The 23363-nt window shown below is 37.3% G+C and overlaps 1 long non-coding RNA gene across 1 annotated transcript in view; it reads left to right on the top strand.

Moving 5' to 3' along the window:
* The window catches only part of LOC105854232, a 46989-nt gene extending 44882 nt beyond the window's left edge, over positions 1-2107 (top strand). The window contains exon 3 of the long non-coding RNA XR_001145931.1: positions 2031-2107. This is a non-coding gene — a long non-coding RNA (uncharacterized LOC105854232). The remainder of the gene's footprint in view (positions 1-2030) is intronic.
* Positions 2108-23363: the final 21256 nt, after the last annotated feature.

Here is a 23363-nt window from a genome sequence, read left to right as displayed (position 1 = left end):
CCCAGTTTTGGTCTTGTTCCCCTCTCCTCCCCATAGAAAGTCTCTGGTTTATAGTTGTTAGTTGATGTTCTTTTTTATTACAATTACTTTTCCTGATCCCTTACACTCCTGCTATGGGTGAAGCAATCTGGTATTTTTCTTTTTCTTTCTGGCTTATTTCAGTAAGCATGATCCCTTCCAACTCCATCTATGTTGCCACAAATGGCATGCATTTATCTTTTTTATTGTTGAGTAATATTCCACTGTGTATACCACATCTTTTTGATATAGTCATCTGTTTTTGGGTGTTTGGGTTGATTCCACATCTTCCCCATTATAAATGAAGCAGCAATAAACACAGGGGTGTAGGTGTCCTTTTGAATTAATGTTTTTGTGTCCTTTGGGTAAATGAGAACAGAGGATTTTAAAGGCTTTGCACAATATCCTGTATTCTCATATTCTGACCACCAACTATCAAGTTTCCTATGCTGGCTTTTACTTCAGCCTGGAATCTGGAATGAGAAGACACATGGAACAGAGAGCCAAAAGGAACCCAACAGAACTTCAGTTGTCCAGAAATTCTATGTTGAGGGTTGACAATTTAAACTGTTTCTCATCTCCAACAGGTAAAAGAATCTCAAAGACAAAGATTGAGCAGCAATTCAAGATGCCCACTGTTTAATCTATTGATTAGAGTAATGTGACCCTTCTCATCTAGAGAAGAGAAGGAAATTGATAACTGTGGGCCTGACCTCCATGCCTTGTGAGGTACATACTATTACATCATGCCTGATAAGAGAAAGAAATTGAGGGGGGAGAAAGACTAAAGTTCTCTTCATCTGAAGCTTGATAAGATCAAACTACCTGTGGAGCATTTCTCAAGAAGTTATGAGTGTGTTCACTGACTTGATGAAGCTTATTGATTGACCTTACTGGTTTACACTGTATAAAAACAAAGAAGTTATATATAGAGAGATAGATTACCAAAAGTACCGCCAACTTGAATTAGAACAGAAAGTTTGAGCTTTTCAAATAATAAAATAACCATTGTGAATCCCTAATCTTCTATGGGCTTGAAGTAGGCATCCACTTCAGAAGTCAAATTATGGAAAATAAAAAAACTATCCAGAATCAAGCACACTTAACTGCCAAAAAGTTAGAATCAGAAAGAATCTGGAGCTGTGACTCATAGGTTAGGAATCCACTGGAGAACAAGAAACAGGAGCCTTGGGTTTTACTATATACTCAGACATACCATCATATAAACAACTGCTTTTTCCTGATATTATCCTCACCTGTGGAATTTGTCAGGACTGCTAAACCACTGTAACCAACACTTTCTAGTCTCAAGTAGCTTTATACTATGAAAGATTTTTTTTTTCCTGTTCATCAATTCAACTCATAGTCTGATGGGATATCTATGGTGGACTTCCCACCAAACTGTTCTGGAACTGAAAATCTCTCCATTTTCTAACTCTGCCATCTTTGGGCATCTCAGATTTGTCCATGGGAGGTTTTCAGAAGTGTATGATGCACTTACATTTCATTGGGTAGAATTCAGTCACATGGTTCCATATAACTGCACCCCTGTATTTGTTATATTACATCCACTATAGACACCCCCAGCCAACAGTTTTTCTTCAGTTTCTGCCAAGATTGTCTACTGTTTCCATAATATTGTGCCTGAGGTGAATGATAGAAGGATGATCTTATGAAGCTGTGAACTTCCTGGGTTCCTAAGAAGGGAATAAATGTTTCTGAACAAATGTAGAGGCAGGCCTCCCTGGAGGTACAGAGGCCAAAGTCTTAGTACTATCAAGCTATATCTAGTCCTGGCAGCATGAGTTGGAGCCCCTGCCAGGGAGCTGACCCATGACCAACCAGATCTCTCCTGTCTCACCCACTGTTCCCCTTACTATTATATTTCAGGAGATCTGCCTTTTCTGCCCCCAAATCTGTTGTTGGTGAAGCCTCTTATCCCCTGCACCTCTGGCTACACCCCATTTCTTGTATGCATAAATAATATACATCTTTGTTTTTTTTTTTTTTAGAAGAACTGTAGAGGCAAAATCCCTGATGATTAGAATTAAGTGATGTCTGCATGTTGTAAGGAAGAATGGGCTGGTAAGTTAAAGTGCTTTCTGCTCTTAGGCAAAGCATTCTGAGTCCTTGGTGTCAGTAGAGTTTTTCAGTTTCCCTGCCATCATCTCTTGCTGCCCTAAGCCCAGCCCCCATCTTGCCTGGCTCAGGTACTTAACATTCTGGCCAGATTGGACTACTGACTATTCTTTGAATGTGTAAAATGTCTTCACACCTTTGGGCTTTGTAAATGTTGTTTCCTGTTTAAAACACATACACTTCCCCACCACCACAAAAGCTCGTTCTGACATTTCTTTTCAATTAAATTCCCTCCCTTAGGTCGAATTTATTATCACCTTTTTTATGCTCCCACAAAATCCCATATATTATTTCATTATAATTTATATTACAACTTTATTATTTGCTTACCTACGTGCCTCTTCCGATGTACTGTGAGGAGAATAACTGAGTGACATACCACCTGGGAGTCTTGAAGGATATCAGCGTCTAACTGAAGAACTCCTAACAAGTATAAATCAAGAATTAGACAGTCATCAGAATATAGTAAAAAAAAACAGAATTTTATTTAACAGAAGTTGTCAGCTATTTGGAAATGTGTTCTAGATGCATCATTCATCCTTGGAGAAACATAAAAGTGAAAGAAAATATAAGTAATACATTTTTGAGGCCAAGATAATCATGATACTGTGTTCTTTGCACTACTTGCCACAGTGCTGGTTCAGGTGCATGGGAAAGGAGAAAAGTGAGATCAGCAAGGGGAGGGTCTCTGATGAAATGCAGTCCCCACAAACATGCATGAAGGAAGCCTAAAGTTTTGGTGAAAGGTGGAAAAATAATAAATTATTATTAACATTTTATTACATAGTGCAGGCAAAGGGCACCCTTCCATGGGGGAAGGCACAGGGCTCCCTGCTGAGCCCTGCTGAGACTTACCCTGAATACTTTTCCCCAATAAATGAACCTTAATTTCCATCTAACCAAAATCAACACAGACAACTACAATTAAAAATAATTTCCATTACCTTTGTGGGTTGCAATAAAAAGGCTTGGCTGAGCCTCTTCCTCTTCATTTGGCATTATGACCCTAGGCCCACTAATTTTCTGGGTAAACTTATTTGAACTTTAATTCAGATTTTTAATTTTCTGCATCTCCAACTTCATGTGGCCGTGTTCACAATCTCACATCTAACCACATGCTCTCAAGCTTACAAGCTCTGTTTCACCCTCTCTCCTGGCTCTTGATTCCCAAAGCCTCAGACTAGACTCCCCTAAGTCAAACTTTCTTAGCAGTCAATACTGGTTATTACTCCTAGGACTGTTAAAAACAGACCCGACTCTGCTCCTTCCATCCTTTAAGAAAAAGAGATGAGGTCATTTTTGTCTTGGAAAATGGATCCAGACAGTGAGTGATAGGCATTACTACATTCAATTGCAGAAGAAACAGGTGTTAAAATGACTTCTCACATCCAATTAAATATCCTTTTCATACACTGATTCGCAGACATGTTTCCATTCTCATGACTGAATAGGCAGCCCTGTCATTTGTCCGATACATCCATTTACCTCTCGACCCTCCCCCCACACCCTGCAATAGTTTTCTTCGGTTTCTGCCAAGATTGTCTACTGTTTCCATAAGTTCCTGTTTCAGGTGAGTGATAGAAGGATGATCTTATGAAATTAAATAGCAAAAAGCAACAGGCATGTAATTTAACAGGCAATGGATAATAGGGCAGGCAGTGGATAATAGTGTTCCTCTTACTGCTTTCTGATAACAACTTTCAGGTCAGAAATGACTTCTCAACAAAATTGAGGACAAGGCAGGGTGGTGTATAGAACAGGGGAGAATTTTAAATGAAAGTACTGAATACAAGAAACATAAAAGGTATCAATTAAAAATTTTTCAAGCCTAGTGTAATATATTAAGTACAGGAAGTATGGAAACCACAAACATAGACCTGAGTAGACTAGCTGTTTGCAAACACCCTAGGTACACCTCAGGGGAAGAAGCAACTTCAGCTCTAAGAAGCAACTTCAGCTCTAAGGCCCCAAATTGGACAAAGGAAGACAGCTTTTCAAAATAGAAGTATAGGTAGATTTTAGAGAGTCCAGGGGCCTAATTTAGGTTTAACATTGAACATTACTTTTGACTCCGAACCAATCACTTCATTTCTTGGCACCTCATTTCCTTCATTTGCAAACTGAGGAAACTGAATTAGGTGATCTCCAAAGTGACTTCTGGCTCTAATGTTTTGTGTATTCCATTTTTTTTGTCTGCTTATCATGTCACCTGGAAAACTGCTCCCAAGTTAAGTCACAAGAAAATGAACACAACTGTGAAACATGTTTCTGGTTGCTTTGTCTTAATATTTTCAACTTTGAAATAGTTGTGTAAATATGTGTATATGCATCTGCCTAGGGTATGTGTTTGTGCAGGTTGCTATACTCAGATTTGAAGCCTTAAGACAACAAAGTAAAGTCACTGCATTTAGAAGACTGAATACTGGCGGACCAGTCAGAGAATCATAGTGCTTTTCTTTTTCTCCTTTATTTCCATCCCCCCACAAAGAGATACTGAGGCTTTCTGGAAGTTAACCCACCCAGTTTAAGGAAAGAAGTGACTGGATTTGTAGACTTAACTCAGTGACAATGTCTTACTTACAGATTATATGTTAGGATTATGAATTTGAGTTTTTTCCTGGTTCCTTTTTTTAAAAGAAGAAGAAAAAAGATTTGTTTATCTATGCACACAGAACTGGGATGCAAGCCAGAGGTGTAGGGGTGGTGAGAGGATTCACCAGAGACAGAGTGGGGAGAATAGGCCGACTGATGAAGTACACTGCTGAGGGGAGCAGCGGACAGGTCAAGAGGTCTGCCCACCATGTAGATCACCTCCAGGGGTGGGTACAGAACTCACACTGAAGTGGCTGCTGTTGACTTGTAGTGCTGTGCTTTAACCCATTGTGCCACCAAGGAGGATTCCTGGTTCCTTTCTAATGAAGTCATAGCATAAGAAAAAATGGTGTCCTAAACAAGGCTTGTTTTTCTAAAAACTTTCAGAATATATTTTGGGATAAACAAGGAACAGGGCTAAGTAGAGAATCTTCTAGAAGTCATGATAAATCCTGGAAGGCTGATGATAACAAAGCTTCTTATGCGCATTTTGAACCCTTGTCAAATGCTATCAGGCATGTTATAGATTTTCTGCAATATGTAGCTAGTCCTCACAAACTTGTAAGAAGTTTTTACTTTTACCATAGTTCACAGGTGATAAACAGAAGCTCGACCATAATAGGTTCATACAGTTGATGAGGGGAGAGATGAGTCAAGGGTAGAACATATCAGTTCCTTGAGGACACAGGAAGCAATGCAAGAACGGAACCAGAACTTACTGCACATCTGGTAGAACAGGTCAGAAACTTCCAGAGCCAAGTCCAGGGGTGTGTGTGCGGTTTGATGGATAAAAGGAAGGCATGGGTGGTGTTTTAGGGGAGATTACCAAAATGTTCACTGTGGTTGAGCTAATGAGTCAGGAAGTTAGACACGAGGAAACTGACAATAGAAGTGATCTAGCTAGAAGGTACAATTAGAACGCTAGACATTATGGAATAAAGGGGAATCAGAATAAAATAAAATCTGAAAGAAGAAATTGCAAGCCTTGGTGATTTAGTCCCAGTAAAGACTCTCCCAGGAACACTGGTCCATTTGGTGGACCATATTCTGATGAGGGCAGTCAAAGTGTAAGCCCTGGCCAGTACCAGGGGCCAAGAATCCTTAAACTCACTAGACAGGATTTGAAATTCAAATTAAAAGAGTGGATGCAAGAGCAGGACCAGAAGCAGGCACTGAACAGTATCAGAAAGACAGCTAAAGATCTCTCTGGGATCCTCCAGGCCTTGTCAAGTTCAATTAAGGGTTTGTGAACAAAACAGGAGACTTCTGTAACAGAATTGAGACAAGGTCATTTGAGAATTTCATTTGTTCTTGCTCCAAACAAGGAGACAAAGGGAAACAAAGGGAAACAATCACAACCAGTCTTTCAGAATTATAATTTTAACTCTTCTGTATTTTAGTGCAGCCTTAATCTTTGAAAGTGTTTAGGTCTATTTTAACACACACATTTTACATATGTGTGCATATGTGTGTAGATATATATACTATATATATTATATGATAATGAAATGTTATAATTCCCTAATTCTCATTCTGGATTTTGTGCATGTGTGTGTGTGTGGAGGGTTTGTGTCTAAAATCGCTGGTGTTAAAATGTTACATTAATTTATTTTCCAGTGTCTAGTTTAGACTATAACTATGTGATATAGATCAAATGAATTTCATGGCTATAGTCCAAATGTAACAAATGAATCATTTAAAACTATCTCCATATTGGTGATGCCAAATTTTTCATTTTCTTCCATTTTCTAAATGCCTTCTCTCTCAGCTCAAAATCAATCTATTAACCTTGAAAAAATTTTGAGCTGCAATGAAGGTTAGCCATGAACTTCATGACCTTCCACATGATATTAGTCATATTTAACAATTATCGTTGGCTTTGAGTAATGAGGAGCCGGTTGAGACAGGAACAGTAATATGGCAGTTACCAATAAACTAGACTTCAGAGACCTTAGGGAAAATGAAGGGCATGCAAAATCACCCTCAAGCTTGTCTGCTATAAAGCTTCTGCTTTTTAAAAACAAATTTGAACATTTTGACAGCTATTCTGATAAATTACACATAAAATACTCTAGTAAAATCTTTGTTTTGAGATAAGGAATTCTAGTCGGTGGATCGAAGGGCAGCAGTCTGCCCTCCAAATCTCCAGTGGGATGGACCTGATGGATTTCCCAGGTGTGAGGACTGTTGACTCTGCCTTGAGACTAGAGGAACTCTGCACATAGAGCTTAGAAACATTATTTCTTTAAATTAAACTTCAAATAAGTGTCTCAACTAAAAACACATAGGAATATATAAATATAGTCTCCTCTAAATACATTTTATATTACATTATACAGACTTTAATACAATATAAAATGAATGTAGGTACTTTTGGATTTACAACACCAAAGTACAGTTAATGATTTGCCCATATGGGACATGTAAAGATACTAAAATTTTTCTGTGATATTTTGTAGATATTTTATTTTTATACCACTAGCAGTATAGAAACTTGTTAGCATTAGTGGAATGTTTGTCTTAATTTCCCATTAGATGTCAAATACAGTAATGTACAGGGCCCTTTGAGAGCATTTTTAGTTGCATATTTTTTAATGTAAAAATATTTCATATATGTGCAACTTTATTTAATCTGTAATTCTTAACATATATGTAACATTATGTTACTCATAGTGAAGAAACAGTAGATTTACTTTAAATGCCAAATATCTTCCAATTCCAAATTGAATTGAGTCTTTAAAGTTAGTTTCCTAGAATCTTAACTTAATGCATTGTTACATTAGTTAAAACATAATGTAAAAAGATAGTCAAACCATAAGTTATAAAATCTGGAGACTTGGGACTAACCTTGAACCATCTCTGCCAGAACAATAGACTACGGAATGCTTTTTTTCAGTAAATACATTCATTTTCCTTTCCAGAAAAGAAAAATTAGTAATAGCCTGCTGGCCCTAGAAATCCTTCCAAGCAACCTAGAATCATGACAGTTTATCTGTTTGAGTTGGGGGAGATAGTCCATTATACTGGAAACCAGAGATTTGCAACTGATTGTGTTGGAAATTTTAACCAAATTGCTCTTTGTTTCCTGTCAGTTGGTTTTCCTAACTACCACACGGCTCACCTGTAAAACAATTACAAGTAAAAGATTGGGTAGGTCCTCTGCTACACTGGTACATGGTACCTCGTATACAATACATGACTAGCTCAGTTGCAGTTGGTAGGTGCTCAGTTTCTCTGAAACTAAAATGTTCAAGTCCACAGAAAATGGAAGCAGCCACAATCTTCAGAAAAGATCCAGATAACTATTTTTGGGGTGATTATAGAAATGGATTTAAGTTACTGAGGTCTCAAATAAGAAAAAAAATTTAGAGGTAAGAGCAACTATAAGAATTTGCAAATAGCTTTGACTTTAATTATAAAACAGGATTAATTGTGGGTACACTAGTGGAAGACTTGTGTTGCTATGGTTTCTAGCTCCACAATATTCATACAACAGCAGAAGTGTGTCTTAGTGTTTTACTGGAATATACTTATAATGACATATTAGAATTTATTTTGTGCTTGTGTTTCCTTGTGGTGAGTAACAAGTGCACCTTTTGTTTAGTCTACTGAGATGTTTTGAAATATTTTGGTGTAACTGGTGAGGACTTTATTAATGGCAGTTCATTTCATAGATTTCTTAATGACTTGGACTAAGAACAAAATTAAACTTCCTGAATTTGATTTCTCTACAACCCACCCACCAAATGCAATTGCCCTTTCTGTCAAATAAGCACTTACTGGTTTGTAAGTCTGAAGTGATTTTTTTCTTCTCTCATTATGGTTGTTCCAAGACTTGACATTCTCTAAATCATCTTTCGATGAGTATAAGAGGTCCGTGAGGAAGTCAAGATCAATGATAGACTTCATCTCTCTTGAATTTTAATGCAAATGTCTGTTCCCCTAATCAAACAAAGGTTAAAAAAGGAAATCAAATTAGCTTATTACAAAAGCCAGCATAACTTAACTGACAAGAAAAATGCTTTCTATATGAAAAGCCTTTAATCAATACCTCAAATAAGAATGTCACTGGAAAGAAGGCTTCATCTGTGGTCAGTTATAATCTGCAAATCAATGTTCTCTTTAAAAAATATTTGACCACAGAAGCTCAATAGGTATTGCCCATAACAGTTTCTTTCCTTAAACTAAAATGAAACAAAATTACAGTATAAATGTAATGTTTAGGGCAGAACCTAAACTGTAAGCGAACTCAGGCTTACAGTTGGGGCTATTTCATCTTTTAAGTAATTATTCATCTTTTAAATGCTGGAAAGATTCTCCCTAGTACCTTGCCTCAGATATTAGTTCCTATTTAATTTAGCTGCTGAAAAGTCAAATGATGTCAGAAAATAGATTACTCAGTAGAGATAGAGCTATGCAATTTTCCAATCATAAGTTTAATTTAGCTCTCTGAAACTGTTTAATCAAATATCACTCATGCAATATAACTTCAACTCTGACAGGTTTTTAACTAAGATCTACAAAAATGTAGGCATTTGGTAGATAATGTTTTATTATGAGTATATGTTCATTGTATTACATCAAAACCATAATTAATATCTGATAGGCACTTTCCACATGCTTGATAGAACCTAAATATGTTGCATGTTTTTGCATCACTAGCAAGTAATGGACCATTTATTTGCATTTTCTTAGATGTATCTCTTAATCTTCCATACTAGAAAATAATAATAATAATAATAATAATGATAATAATAATAATGTCTTATTTAAAGACCATTTTGGGAATGCTACACATTATAACCACTATAGAGGCAACCCTCTTGTAACCAGTATATTTTCAAGTAGTAATCTGAGTTGTTAGTTTGTTTTCTTTGGTTACTTATGTTTCTCATGTGAGAGAAATCATCTGATAACTGTCTTTTATTCTCTGACTTGTTTCCACTTAGTGTAATCATATCAAGTTCCATCTATGTTGTTAGAGCAGGCAATATTTCATCTCTTTAAATGGTTGAATATTATTTTATTGAGTATATACACCACCTGCATTATCCAGTCATCCACTGATGGACATTTAGGTTGTTTCCATGAATAACATCATATATTTTTGAAAAGAATTCTTTCTCTTTTGCCATTTAATGGGATAAATTTTGTATGTCTTTAGAAAACATATATTTTAAAAATTTTCTTTATTACATAGCAAATTTAGAAAGCAATTTCATAATTGCTTTATAAAAATACAAATAACCAAAAATATGAAAAGTTAATAGAAATTTTTTCTAAGTGTCTGCATATAAAGTTACTCTAAACACTGAATACATGCCTTCTATTTCTTAATCCAATTTCTTTGAGGTACATTTTCATTTTATTCTTTCATTGGCATTTCTATCTCAGAGAAATTTTCAAACCATATTCTTTCACAAACCTTGGAAATCTTGGGCTTCCCTGGGGGTGCAGTGGGTTAAAGCACAGCACTAAGAAGCTAAAGCCACTTCAGAATGCGTTTGATCCCCCCCCCTGGAGGTGATCCACATGGCGTGACAGACCTCTCCTGTCTCCCTGACTGCTCCCCTCAGCCGTGTACTTAGTCATTCTGTTCTGCTTCCCACTGTCTATGGTGAAAGATCTCACTGCCCCTGCACCTCTGGCCTGTACCCCAGTTCTGTATGCATAAATAAGTAAATCTTAAAAAAAAGAACACACCTTGGAAATCTTGACCTTAATATGGGTGATCAATGAAGATGCAAAATTCATTTCCTTCTACTTTTGAAAAAAAATTATAGCATTCTCATCTGTCAGAGTTTTTTCTCGAAGTATCAATGAACTAAAGAAGAGAAATCCAAGGTAAATTTTCACATCAAAAGACTACCACTCGGTGACATTAAGATGCCTTCTGCTGCTGTTAGTACTGTTAGTGCTTCTGCTTCTCATTCATTCATTTATCTTTTGGTGACTGGTTGAAGATTTCTAAATGGTACCCCTAAGAACTAAGTGCTTGAACTATTATAGTTAGTGTAAAACCAGTATCCTTGAATATTAATGTGCTAATTCATTATAAAAATCTCTTAATTCAAATGCATTTTTTTTAATGGGACTCTCCTGTTCTAGTAGTGTACCTAACTTAGGGTCATGGATACATTATTGACATTATGAATTTTCAAATGAATAAAAGTCATGATGGTGACCAACATATGTACAATAATTTCTAGTTTACTAAGTGCTCCATTTTATTATTTTTACATGTATTATTTGATTTAACTTTCACAGCTATCCTGTTAGAGAGTATTACCATTACTGACACTTTACAGAATAGAAAAATGGATTTATGAGAGTTTAAGTATGTGTTAGAAAATTGTCAGAGCAAGATTTTAATGTAGGTTCTTTAATGTTTCATTATTTCCCATTACATAACAACACTGATTTAAAATTCCCAAATTTGGGGCCCACACTGGTGGTGAACCAGGTTAAAGCACAACACTATGAAGATACCTGTAGCCACTGAAGCACAAGTTTGATCCCCAGCCAGGGGGTGACCCACAGGCAGAGGGGACATTTCCTGACCTGCTCACTGCTCCCCCCAACAGTGTGTTTCAGTACATCTGCCTGTTCTGCTTCCCACTCTGTCTCTTGTGAATCCTCTCACCCCCTGCACCTCTGGTCTGTACCCCAGTTCTGTATGTACAAGTAAATAAACCTTAAAAAAAAATCTCCCAATTTTTCCTCCTTTGTAAATGAGAAATTTGATAACTAGGGTCAATGGTAAAATGGTTAATTGCAGTGGTGTTGTGTGTTTGTGATTTTTTTAGTAACAACATTTTTAGTTTTTAGTATATGATTTTGTAGTTAAATCTGTGATGCATAATATTGGTATTTGAAAGCCATAGAGTTACAGCTGTTCTGTTTTTATTTTGAAACTTCAGCAATTGGGACTATAAATAGGAAAGTTCAAATTGCTCAAGAGTAACCCCTGTAATAAAGTATTTTGTTAGTAATCATAATGTTCAGGATTTCGGCATTTCCAACTACTTTATAAATTTAAGATGCTACCAAGTAATGGAGGTGACCTATTGAGCCTGGCAGATTAGATATCAAGAAATTAGATTTGTTCTAGTTCTTATCTACACCTGAGCTACAATTGCAAACAGAGTCTCATCTGGAATGAATCTTGTTTGCTTTTTTGTTGCTAATTTGGATGTTAAGTTCACTTATTCAACCCAGCTTCTTTAAAATCTATATATCTTACAGAAATGGAATTACTTTCTTTATCCCAGGAATAGCAATTACTAGTTACTTTTTGGAATTCTCATTATGAGATGCCAAAGAGAGGATTTGTACCTCTTCGTAGATTTGGTTATGTAAAGACAGTTGTTGTGATGTCAAAAACACATTACATAGAGTTTCAAATATTGGTGTGGGGAAAAATGATGAAAGAGAGGAAAAAAAATGATTTGACCTTCACATTGCCTACAGGCTTCAAACAATGTGACTTGTACAATTAGCTGAATATCTGAATCAATCAATAAATAATAAATGTTGATTCCTTATACATATAAATCATCAAATTCAAAGTTATATATTTTACAATCACAACAAAAACCTCCTAAACACAAAAATCTATAATCTAAGGACATTTCAAAACATTAGACAGCAGTCAAGATATGTCCCAAATTAATTATTTTGAATTCTCATTTTAGGAAGAGAAAGAAAGGGTAATTCCAGTGGAGGGAAATTTAGACAACAGTTTATGTTCAGATGGAATACAACATTGAACTAGACTGCGTGGCATGTGGGTAAGAGGTAGAAAACTAGGATGGCCTGGGGGAAGAAATAAACTTACAATGAAAGGGAAATGATTTAAGTCTGTTTTCAGGAACTGGAGAGGGGGAGATTTGTATGGAGAAATGAAAGTGCAAGATATTATGATAAAACCCATTTATGGAAGGACTTAAATGACAGAAAAATCTGCAGTTTGTTACACAGACAACAGAATGCTACCAACCAATCAGGAATAGATGCCCAGCTGAAGGTGAAGTATTGGAATCGCTAAGCTCATGGGGTCTTGCATGAAAAAGTGGGCAAGTGGGGCCAGAAACTAGAGGTACAGAAACCTAATGGGAAATACAACAATTAAAGACCATTTTGCATCATAACCACTAGTGAAGCTGGGGTTTAATGTCTCCAAAATATCTCAGGACATTTGATATCCAAGGCATCTTAAGAATTAAACTAAGGTAAGTGATCAAATAGTCAAAAATTTATGGAAACGAATGATAGTTGATTCTTTGAATGTGAAAAGTAGCATTTGGGTACTTTTCATGGTACTTTTTTTTCCCCCTAGAGGGGGGAGGATCATGGGTCATGGAAGGCTGAAAGGCTGGGAGCAACATCCCAATTGCACTCTCTATCCTTCTTTGGAGAGATTGCTTTCAAACCCACTGCCACCATGCAACAAGAAAGCCAAGCTGACGTTGTAAGGTTAGGTTACCCTAACTCAGGATTTCCGCTGACATGAGAACTCAGTAGTTGAGTGTAGGAAGTTGGTGGGCCTGAGAACTTCTCCACTTTCCTCAAGGGCAAAGCTGTTGTCACTAAGACAGAAGATTGCACACTATAAGTTAGTGCTGTGGAGAGCACACACTAGATTGAATAACTATAAAGTTCTTCTGGAGGGTGGGAGGAAACCTGGAAAGAACACAGGATGTTGAACCCAGAACACAATTTTAGAAGCTTTCTGACCAAACCTATTCTTCATGGGACAGGAAGTAGATAGTGAGTTTTCATTTTCTTCTTTAGGTTGATGAGCAATGGTCCTAAGAGGCAAAAACATATGGGAAACTTCCAGGGACTTGAGTGCAACACATGGGCAGAAATTTCACAGAGGAAGCAGAATTAAAAATAAAACAGATCAAGAATGTAATACAAGCACAATAAACATCACCAGAAGACTATTGAAAAATGCCACAGGAAAAGCAATTTGAAATATTGACTTTGAAAATATAACTGTTGAAATAGGGTATTTAATGGACACTAAAGAAGCAAATAGATACAACTAAAAGATGAATAAGATAAAAGGTATAAATATTAGAAAGATAGACCTAAGCTCTAGGGAAGTAGAAATAGAGGTATCAACATCTATGTAAAAGAGACGCTGAAACAGTGAAAAGTTAAATGGAGATGAAGTATTTGAAGGCATGTTGACAAAATTTTCCAAAATGAAAACTGTCAATCTGGGATTAAAACTCAGCTTCAGGATTAGGGCTATGAGTTGCTCACTTTCTTCATTGACAATGAGTGGACAAACTTTGAACCAAAAGAGAATTCAGCACAATTTGAATAAAAGATGAACAGTGTTTTATTACATCAGCAATAACCAAATACAGCATATAGGCATGAAGAAAATAGGATACTATTTATGCATACAACACAAATTTTATGTCAGAAATAAAACCATAAGAGAAAATTAACTATTAAAAGACTTAAAATATGAACTAGTTCTTAAAAGTTTGGCCTGGAAATTATGCACATAATCTTTGAGAGATTTAGTCTTGAAAGAAATGGGAAAATATTTGTCAAAATACTGCAAAAATTTCAGTCAACAATGGGTATCTAACTATAGTCTAACATTTAGCTGTTTCCAAATAATCCGTCTAAATAGTGTTTTTGGATTACCAATTCTATCACTGTCTTTCTTCATCTGACAAATGCGTATGCACGCAGAATTGTTTCACTAGTGTTTGTTAAGACAAGGAAATCACAAACCATGGGTATGTCTTGGTGATAGTCATGAAATACCACAAAGGCAACTTGTTCTCCAAGACAGTCATTGGTGAGGCCCTAGAGTATTCATTTACACATACTAGAATATGTAGGGGAATATATTGTTACGTACCTAGTGAGAACATCCTGTGAAAACTCCCAGAAATAGGCCAAGCTCCCAGAAACCAGAGTAAGTGGCAATTTGAGCATCTTCTTCCCTATCTTGAGGACCCCAGCTAATGTGAGTGTGCAGGTTCTCGGTCTCATTAAAATGTTTTCCATCTTAGAGTCTTGGATCAGAGCTCTGAACACGGTGTGGGGGGGGGGGCGTTCCACTCCCTGGGTGGTTTTTTCCATTCTTGCATCTGGACAAGCAAGCATTCTCTTTATGCCATATTTTATATAGTGTTACACATAACAGCAAGCTGTTTTCTATGATTCTGGAAACATAAATGATGGTTGGGCCACTTCACCAGAAAGAACTAAATAACTATACTTATATTTTTAGTAAACTAATCCCACCATCTACTTTCTAACTGCAAAACATCAACATTGTTAAAGAATTATAAATAACATGAGAATCAATCTCTGGCATTGCCTTCTTACACAGATCCTTCAGTTCCCAATAATGATTTAATATTCACACATGCCCAGTGCACCTGCCTCAGTAAAATGCAGTGATTTCCCCTGCTGAGTGGTGTGTGATTCTGTCCTGTTCCAGCTGGGCTGTGCTTTTCCCTTTCCCCTTGTTACTTATCCTGCACATCTTTCCAGTAGCTTATGCTTATCTTCCGCATTAGATATGCCTCCCAATGATTTTTCTCTTCTGCTTTTTTTTTTTTAAGTGGGGTGCTGTCTAGAAATGTGATTAGGTGAAAGGTGAGCAATCTCACAGAAGTGTTCTTTGCAACAGTGCTATGGGTTGAAAGATCTCATGGGCTTCCTTTATGAATAAAACACAGAGCCAGTTTTGTTACTAAAGAGTAATTCAGGACTGAATTTATAATGGAGAAATAATTTGTATCTGGTGAATAAGTATCATGACTGAATTCTACACATTTCCCCCCTACTCATTCTTTGTGTGAAAAGGCAGAGTGCAGGAGGAAAAGTCATTTAAAAGCAAGCAGAAAACTCTGCTTACTCACTGGGTGGGCTGATAAAGGCTTGTCAGGTTTTGGTGATTAGATGCGGTAGGTTTCCATTCTGCTCAGGTTCTGTTTTTTAGAATCAATTTGAAAACGATTTTAACCAAGTCAATTGAGATGAGCCTGGGCAAGAAAATGATTCACATGTAAACAGAACATCCAGGCCTAAGCAGTCTGTGAATATATTATGTGGTTAGATTTCCTTTATTACCCAAATGTTGTTGACATGAGCTGTCATTTTACCCTCCCCCAAACAAGTCACTGCCCAGGTACTCACAGGTAATCCAGGTCTAAGCGGAACCTTCTCTTGGAGCCCCAGGATGTCATTGCTCCAAGAATCCCTTAAGATTCTTTTGCAGAGTCCACATAAGCTAATGTGACCTACCGAAAGGGTTCAGTCTGTTGCTGTACTCCAAGACCACTGAGTATTTGCAAGTAGATTTAATTACTTAGTCAAGTGAGGTGAGCACTGGCAAAAGCTCCAGAAAGCAGAGCCACTTCCAGTGAGAGCAAAGCTTCCCTTTTTAATGCAAAGCAAGCGTGCAAAGGAGAGGTGGGAAAGAGGGTCTTCTGTGGCATCTGAGCATGCTCAAGAGGGGCAAACTGGCCGGCTTCTTGGCTTCATAGTGCTTGCTCTACACGATATTAAAAAAAAAAAAAAATGCTTCAGGTGGAGACTTCAGTATTCTAGGTTTGGGGCATAGAGAGTCTGTCTGCTGGTTGGTTCTGGTTTAGCCTGACTCCAGGCAGCATGTGGATAGCACGTTCCTGGAGCACAGCAGAAAGTATTTGTCTCTATCTCCAGGCTTTGACCTTAACCTGGTTCCCTCCTACTTCTACTAGTTCTACTGAGGCTTCTGAAGAGATCCCATCAGGAATTTCCTGTAGGACAGCTAATGTCAGTTTGTAATGTGGCATAGAAAGAGAAGAAACATTTTGCGGGCAGCCAGTCTAAGTTCCACTTTCAAATCCTTGGTTTCTGTCCCAGAATTTACTTCTTCCTTCAATAATTAATAAGAGAATTATCATTTCTCTCACATTCCTACACTCAGGGTAGATGGGTTTGACATCAGCTTTTCTGGGTTATTCATTCATTAAGAGCATCATTTATGAGAATTGATACTCAAGCCCATGTTGGATTGTGCCAAGCTTTCCACTGACTCTTTTTGGGTTTGAAAAATGTTCTGGTAGAAAGCACTCTTCCTGTCTTCTGCTAGGTCTCCATCCAGAGTCTCCACAAACAATTTCCAGAGCAATAATATCCTTTATATACAGAATTTAGAATTATTCCTTGCACCCTCTCTCAATCCCCACCATCCTGGTCAAAGGCAAGAAATCTTTAATAGCTTTGGTTCATCTAACAATGTTCTAATTCTTCAAATAAATTGTTTTTTTCTCCTTTTTTAAAAATTGAGTTAACATTGGTGTACAACACTGTATGTATTTCAGAAATACGGTTTCACATCTCTTCAAATGTATGAAACCACACTACCACCAAAATTACCATAATCCTCCAACAATATTCAATCAACTTCCTCTTCCCACATACCCACCCCCAAAACTTTCCCCTTTTGATAGCCAATGTTTCATTGTCTGAGTTAAGAGTTGCTTTTGATTTGTTAGCTTGTCTACAAAATGTTTCCTTAGTCCACAGAGGAGTGAAACCATCTGGTATATGTTTTTCTCTTTCTGACTTATTTCACTTAGCATTATCACCTCATTTCATCCATGCTGTTGGCAAATGTCAAGATTTTATCATTTTTATCATTTGAGTAGTATTCCATGGTATATACATACCCCATCTTCTTTATCCACATCTGTTGATGTTCACTTAGATTGTTTACATATTTTGTTTTTTATGATGAGTGCTGCAATGAAATGGAAGGAGCGTATACCTTTTTGAGTTTGTGTTTTCTTGTTCTTCGGATAGGTACCTAGGAGTGGAATTGTTGTATTCTAATAGTAGGATTGTTTTTAAGGAAACTTCATAATGTTTTCCCTAGAAACCACCATAACTTTATATTCCCAGCAATAGTGTACAAGGGCCCTTTTTTATTCCGCACCTTCTGTAACACTTGCTGCTTCCGGTCTTTTTTGATTTAGGTCATTCTAATAGGTATGAGCTATTATCTACTATAGTTTTGATTTGCGCTTTCCTAATAATAAGTGATGATAAGCATTTTTCCCTGTGCCTGTTGGCCAACTGTCTGTTTTTCTTTGGAGAACTATCTAGTCAGGTCTTCTTTTCAGTGTTAAACACTGCATTTGTGTCAGTGGTCACCGTGAAGATCCAGGAACAATAATAGAGTAACTTCCTTCATCCATATAATTAAAGGAACACAAATATTTTCCCAAAATAATGGTCTGTGCATACACATCTTTATATTCTTTATAGGTAGAAACTATTGCATGGATGAAATACTTAGAATGGCTCCCTTTTCTAAAGTCAAACCAAATACAAATGTTGATTGATAAATCACTACTCAGTGTGCCTAATAAAAAAATATTCCATATAGGCTGTTAATCTTTTTTCCCACTAGGTTACTTGGTGAATCTGAAATAAAATAAAATAAACCAGAGCCAGGAGGTTAGTGTGTCAGGTTGAATTGGCAGGAAAGCCTAAAAATAAACTGGGCACTGTTAGGTAATTTGCATGTGATATTTTATTCTTCAGACATCCTATGAATTAGTCATTATTATTCTAGCCATCAAGTCAAGGAGATTAAAATATAGACTCAGGAATATTAAATATTTTCTGTAAGGTTGCATAGCAGGTTTGTAAGTATGGCGGCAGATGTTAAGTCTGACTGGCCTCAGTGCCTGCAATGCAGTTATGCATCATCTTACTGAGACTCCCAGCTCAGGAGGAATCAGAATTTGCAAACTTTACCGAAGCGAAAGTAATGAAAGTCACTAAATTATATCTCTTTCAGAATTAAATTATTCTTTTATTCATTTACTTACAAATATTTATTGAGCCTAGATTCTGCCAGGGTCTTTTTTAATAATGGGGAATAGCACAATGAGTTAGATAAACAAGCTTCCTGTAATAGACCTCACAATCTAGGAGAAAAACAGGAAACAATAATAATGAGAGAGGAGAAACAGAAGACACTACACATAGCTACAAAGAGCATTAGAAGATGTTCTGATGGTGACTTTAGATAGGACAGCCAGGAAAAAGCTTCTCTGAAGGACTGTGCTTAAGCTGAGATCTGAATGAAAAGGCAGGGTTAACAATGCAGTTAGAAGGATCCAGGCAAAAGACAGAGCTCATGCAGTGGCTCTACAATTTGTTCAAGCATCTGAAATTTGGTTGCTGTAGCCAGAGAATGGGGAAAAGAAAAAAGGTGGAGAGGCTGGTTGGAGCCACCTGGTGCTTTGAAGCTCAGTAAGGAAATTCAAATTTAATTTTTAAGTGGGATGTAAACCACCAGAGGATTTTATACGGGGGAGTGATGTTCATGTTATCTGCTTCAAATAACCACTTCTGACCATGTGTATTTCCATTTCCAAACAGATAAATTAGATCCTAGTTGCCTAAAAAAGATAAATATTTCTCAAGATGCTCCAGTTTTACTCAAAGAAATGATTGATTCTGTGTAAAGGTGTATTCATTTCCGGGGACTGTCATAACAAAGGACTACAGAAGAAATGTATTCCCTCACAGTACTGGAGGCTAAAAGTTCAACATCTGCTTCACTGGGTTAGAAGCAAGGTGGGGGTGGGCTGCTCTCCCAGAGACTCTAGGGGAAACTACACCTTGCCTTGTTTCAACCTCTACTGCTTATGGTCACAGATGCAGACCCAGAGGAAAAGATTTAATATAGATGGTTTACTTAGGAGATGATTCCAGTAAACACTGGTAGGGAAGAATGGAAAAGGGAGACAGAAAAGAGGAAATCCACAAAATAATGTATAACTGAGGAGATGGCAGTCATCCTCCCTTAACCCATGGCTTGCTTTTTCCAGTTTTAATTATCTGCTGTTAACCATGGTTTGAAAAGTTTAGTTGTACAATAAGATATTTTGAGAGAGAATATTCACCTAACTTTAACATAGTACATTGCTATAATTGTTCTATTTTACTTACTTTTCTTAATTTGTTACTGTGCTTAATTTATAAATTAAGCTTCCCACATAGATATGTACTTAGAGGAACAGACATAATATACGTAGGGATCTATATGATCTGAGGCTTCAGGTATCCACTGGGGATTTTGGAGCATTTCTCCTGTAGATAAGGAAGAATCCTGGGCTCTGAAGGCACCATCCTATAGTGGAACTCTGGAAGATGATGGGGAACCTACCTGGGAGTTACCTCATGGAAGAATCTAATAGGCTTAGATAGTTATCTTAATTCTTGTCAAACACTGGCTAAGGGTGGCTCTGGGAGGTATTAACTCCTTGGCATGTCTGCACTGTCCTCTACCAGATGGCGGCCAGAGAGCACCTGCAGCACACAGTGGAAGGAGCCAGCAGGTGGAAGTTGCGGTGATGGCTTCCACTGAAGCATTGTGGGCAAAGCCCTGATGTCTGCTATAGTCAAACAAATGTTTAAGATTTCTCTTGAGTCTGTTCGTTTTATATTTTTAATTAGTGGCTATATCTCTGAAAAGAATTCCCATCATAGTACAGGTTATTAAAATTGTATATAGTAGAGATAAAATAGCCATCATAGACTAGGTTAATTCTCTCATTATCAAATATTTATTGTGCTGTTTTAGGTACTAACATTGCAGGGGTGAGCATAGCCAAGAAAATGGCTGTTTTGATGGAATATACCTTTTTTGTATGTAATTAATTATCATGACATTTCAGTTCCTCACCCTCTGACTCTTCTACCTCATTTTATCTTCAAGGTTTCCAGGAGTAAGCAATATGGGCAATTCACAAATTATTTGTTCCCAACCTTCAAATCTTGTGACTGGCATAGCCGGGCTGGCCAGAGCCTGTGTGATTCCTGTGCCCACACTCAGCTCTCACAGCCACACTTGCCAGAGGCTGACAAGATTACATCAATGGACAGTTATTTTCACTGAAAATGATATAATTTCAGTGATTTATTTACAACATTTCCTCTTTGGACAACAAAGTAGGCTGAGTAATAGCCCGCCCAAAGATATTGACAAGAGAATTCCTGGCCTTGGAAATATGTTAACTTGTATGGTAAAGGGACATTTTGTTTTAAACATGAAGATAAAAACCAAAGGATGCTTGGTAGTCTCAGGAAGCTCAAAAGGGAAAGGAAAGGAATTATTTCTTGGAATTTGCAGAAAGAACACAGCTGCATGGACCTATTTTAGGTTTCTGACCTCTAGAAGATAATACAATTGTAAGATTAGTATAAATGAATTGTCTTAAATAGCTGAGTTGCTGTAATTCGTTACTGCAGCTATGGGAAACAATATAGACAATACAGCAGAAAGGTTTCCTCATATGTGAAATATGAAGTTTGAACTGTTCTGGTCTGTGGCCTCTGCCCACTGATAAATTAAATCCTAGTTGTCTTTCTCAGCAGGCGACAGGTAGTCAAGTATAATCAAGGCCCACAGTCTTATCTGGATAGGTTTGGAGTTTCTGAGTGCATAGCATGGAGCTCATAGGAGTTAACTTAGGGAACAACTATGTTCAGAGATCCATCAAAAATAAAAATACATTTTCCTGGCAGTCTCTTAAAAGTACATGACTCATTCAGAAATACACCATTTGGTTGATGATATGTCAGAGTTTCAGGTAAATTTAATCAATGGACAACCACTATTTTATTTTTCTCCCAACCAGAATTTCATATTACATTTCATTCCATTAGCCTTGATGTAAAGTGGCAGTTGATAGCAAGCTATATTGACAAGCCCTCTCGGGCATAATTTAGTAGTCTCCTTAAATCACTTATTCACTGTGTGATTCATGGCACACAGAGGAACAGGTTGTCACTGAGTATTTAAATATAAAGCCAAAATAACAGAACATTCAAAGTCCTTTATTTTGGTTGTTCAATCTACTCAAATTAATTAGAATGCATTTAATTGCCTCTAACATCTCAAATCATAACAAACTGTCTTTGTTCTTATTACAATGAAGGACAATAAGCAAGTAATTCCTAGGCATGGAGGTAGATGGGATGAGAGCATCTGATTTTGGCAGTCATTGTCCCCAAAGGCAAGCCCCTGCAGAGGGCTTCTACTTGGGACACCTGACTCTTCTGATTCAGGAACTGATGCAAAGCATTTTAGATCAACATATTCTTGCTCATGTAGTAAGTGTCATATATAATGTCATCCCATATGTTAGTGGAATAAAGATGAAGAAGGCTTGAACATGACCTTGAGTGTCCTTGGTCTCAGAAAGAGCTAGGTTTTAACTCAGGGACTATTTCTGAGACTCTTAAATTATTTCCCACCAGTGAGTTGCTCTGGCTTAGAATTATTGGTTATAAGAAAACTAAACTGGCTTCTAAGAGTTCTTTACTTATGGAGAAACTAAAAAATAACTTTTGAGGTTAGCGAAAGATCTTTCCTGATCACTGAAGACATTTTCCTGAGAGGCCTTGTAAAGGTGGCAGAACCCAGGCACCTGAGTTTGGAAGAGTAGTTTTTTAGTGCATGGCATGGTATAGTTTGAGAATCTAAGAAGAAATTAAATAAGAACAATAAAGAATTTAGCTATGAAAAAAAAGTTCTGTGCTGGGCACACAAGAATGAAATGTGGACATGTCACTGAGGAAATTAAAAACAGAATAACCTGGGTGTATGAATTCGCCAGGTTTACTTCTCCCAGCACACAATGCTAGAGCAGTTTAACCCAATCTTATTCTCACAGTGTGTGAACTCTGTGGATAGTCACGAATGTTCGTCCCATGAAGTGGATGCCCAGTATTTGTGAGGACAAGAGGTATTAAAAGATTCATTGTGCTCATGGCCTCTTTCCCCTGCCAGAGTTGTTAGGATCAGAGAACCAAGGCAAGTCTAGTATACCTGCATCAGAGATATCAGCACCCACCCAGAGCTCTGTACTCTGCATGTACACAGCTGTGTCCTGCCCAATCCCTTAGGGGGGGTGTTGTGTTATAAAGGCAGGCTTTGCTCTGGAAGAGTTTATGGTCCATTTGGGAAGACTGGCCTTATCCTAATAAAAAGAACCACATAAGTGTTTGAAAGCTCAATATCCACTAACAGTTGCAATCGTTCCTGCAAGAATTGAGGGTAAGGAACATAACCCTTTTGGAAGAAGTAAGCCTTGGGGTGGACAGACCACAAGAGTGTGGAACTTTAATGCAGAACTTTCATGCATGTTATTTGTACATTGGCAAGTGCTGACTAGTGAGGTAGCAGAGTCTTGTGGAGAATGCAGTTATACAGTAAGTTAGGCCTGAATTCAAATTACAAATCTCAACTCTGCTACTTCTTACCTTGTAGACAACATTTACAGGGCAACCCAGTGTGAACTGGGTCTTCACCTGTACACTTAAAATTTAATTGTACTGCAGGCACACACAAAAAGGGTCAATAATGGGTTTATTTACAAGAGGGGAAAGGAAAAGGAACAACCAGGGAAAGAGAGAGAGATACAAGGTAACTAGACCATCCTACCAGCTCAACTGCCTTGGAACTCCAGTAACACACTGATAGCCACCAGTCATGCAGTCCTGAGAGAGAGAGAGCATAGAAAATGACCCCCTTTATATCCCCAAAAAGTCCCAGGATGCTTGCT

The sequence above is a fragment of the Condylura cristata genome, unplaced genomic scaffold, assembly GCF_000260355.1.
Source record: "Condylura cristata isolate star-nosed mole 26May11 unplaced genomic scaffold, ConCri1.0 scaffold00030, whole genome shotgun sequence".
NCBI lineage: Eukaryota > Metazoa > Chordata > Mammalia > Eulipotyphla > Talpidae > Condylura > Condylura cristata.
This window is presented reverse-complemented; position numbering and strand designations above follow the sequence as displayed.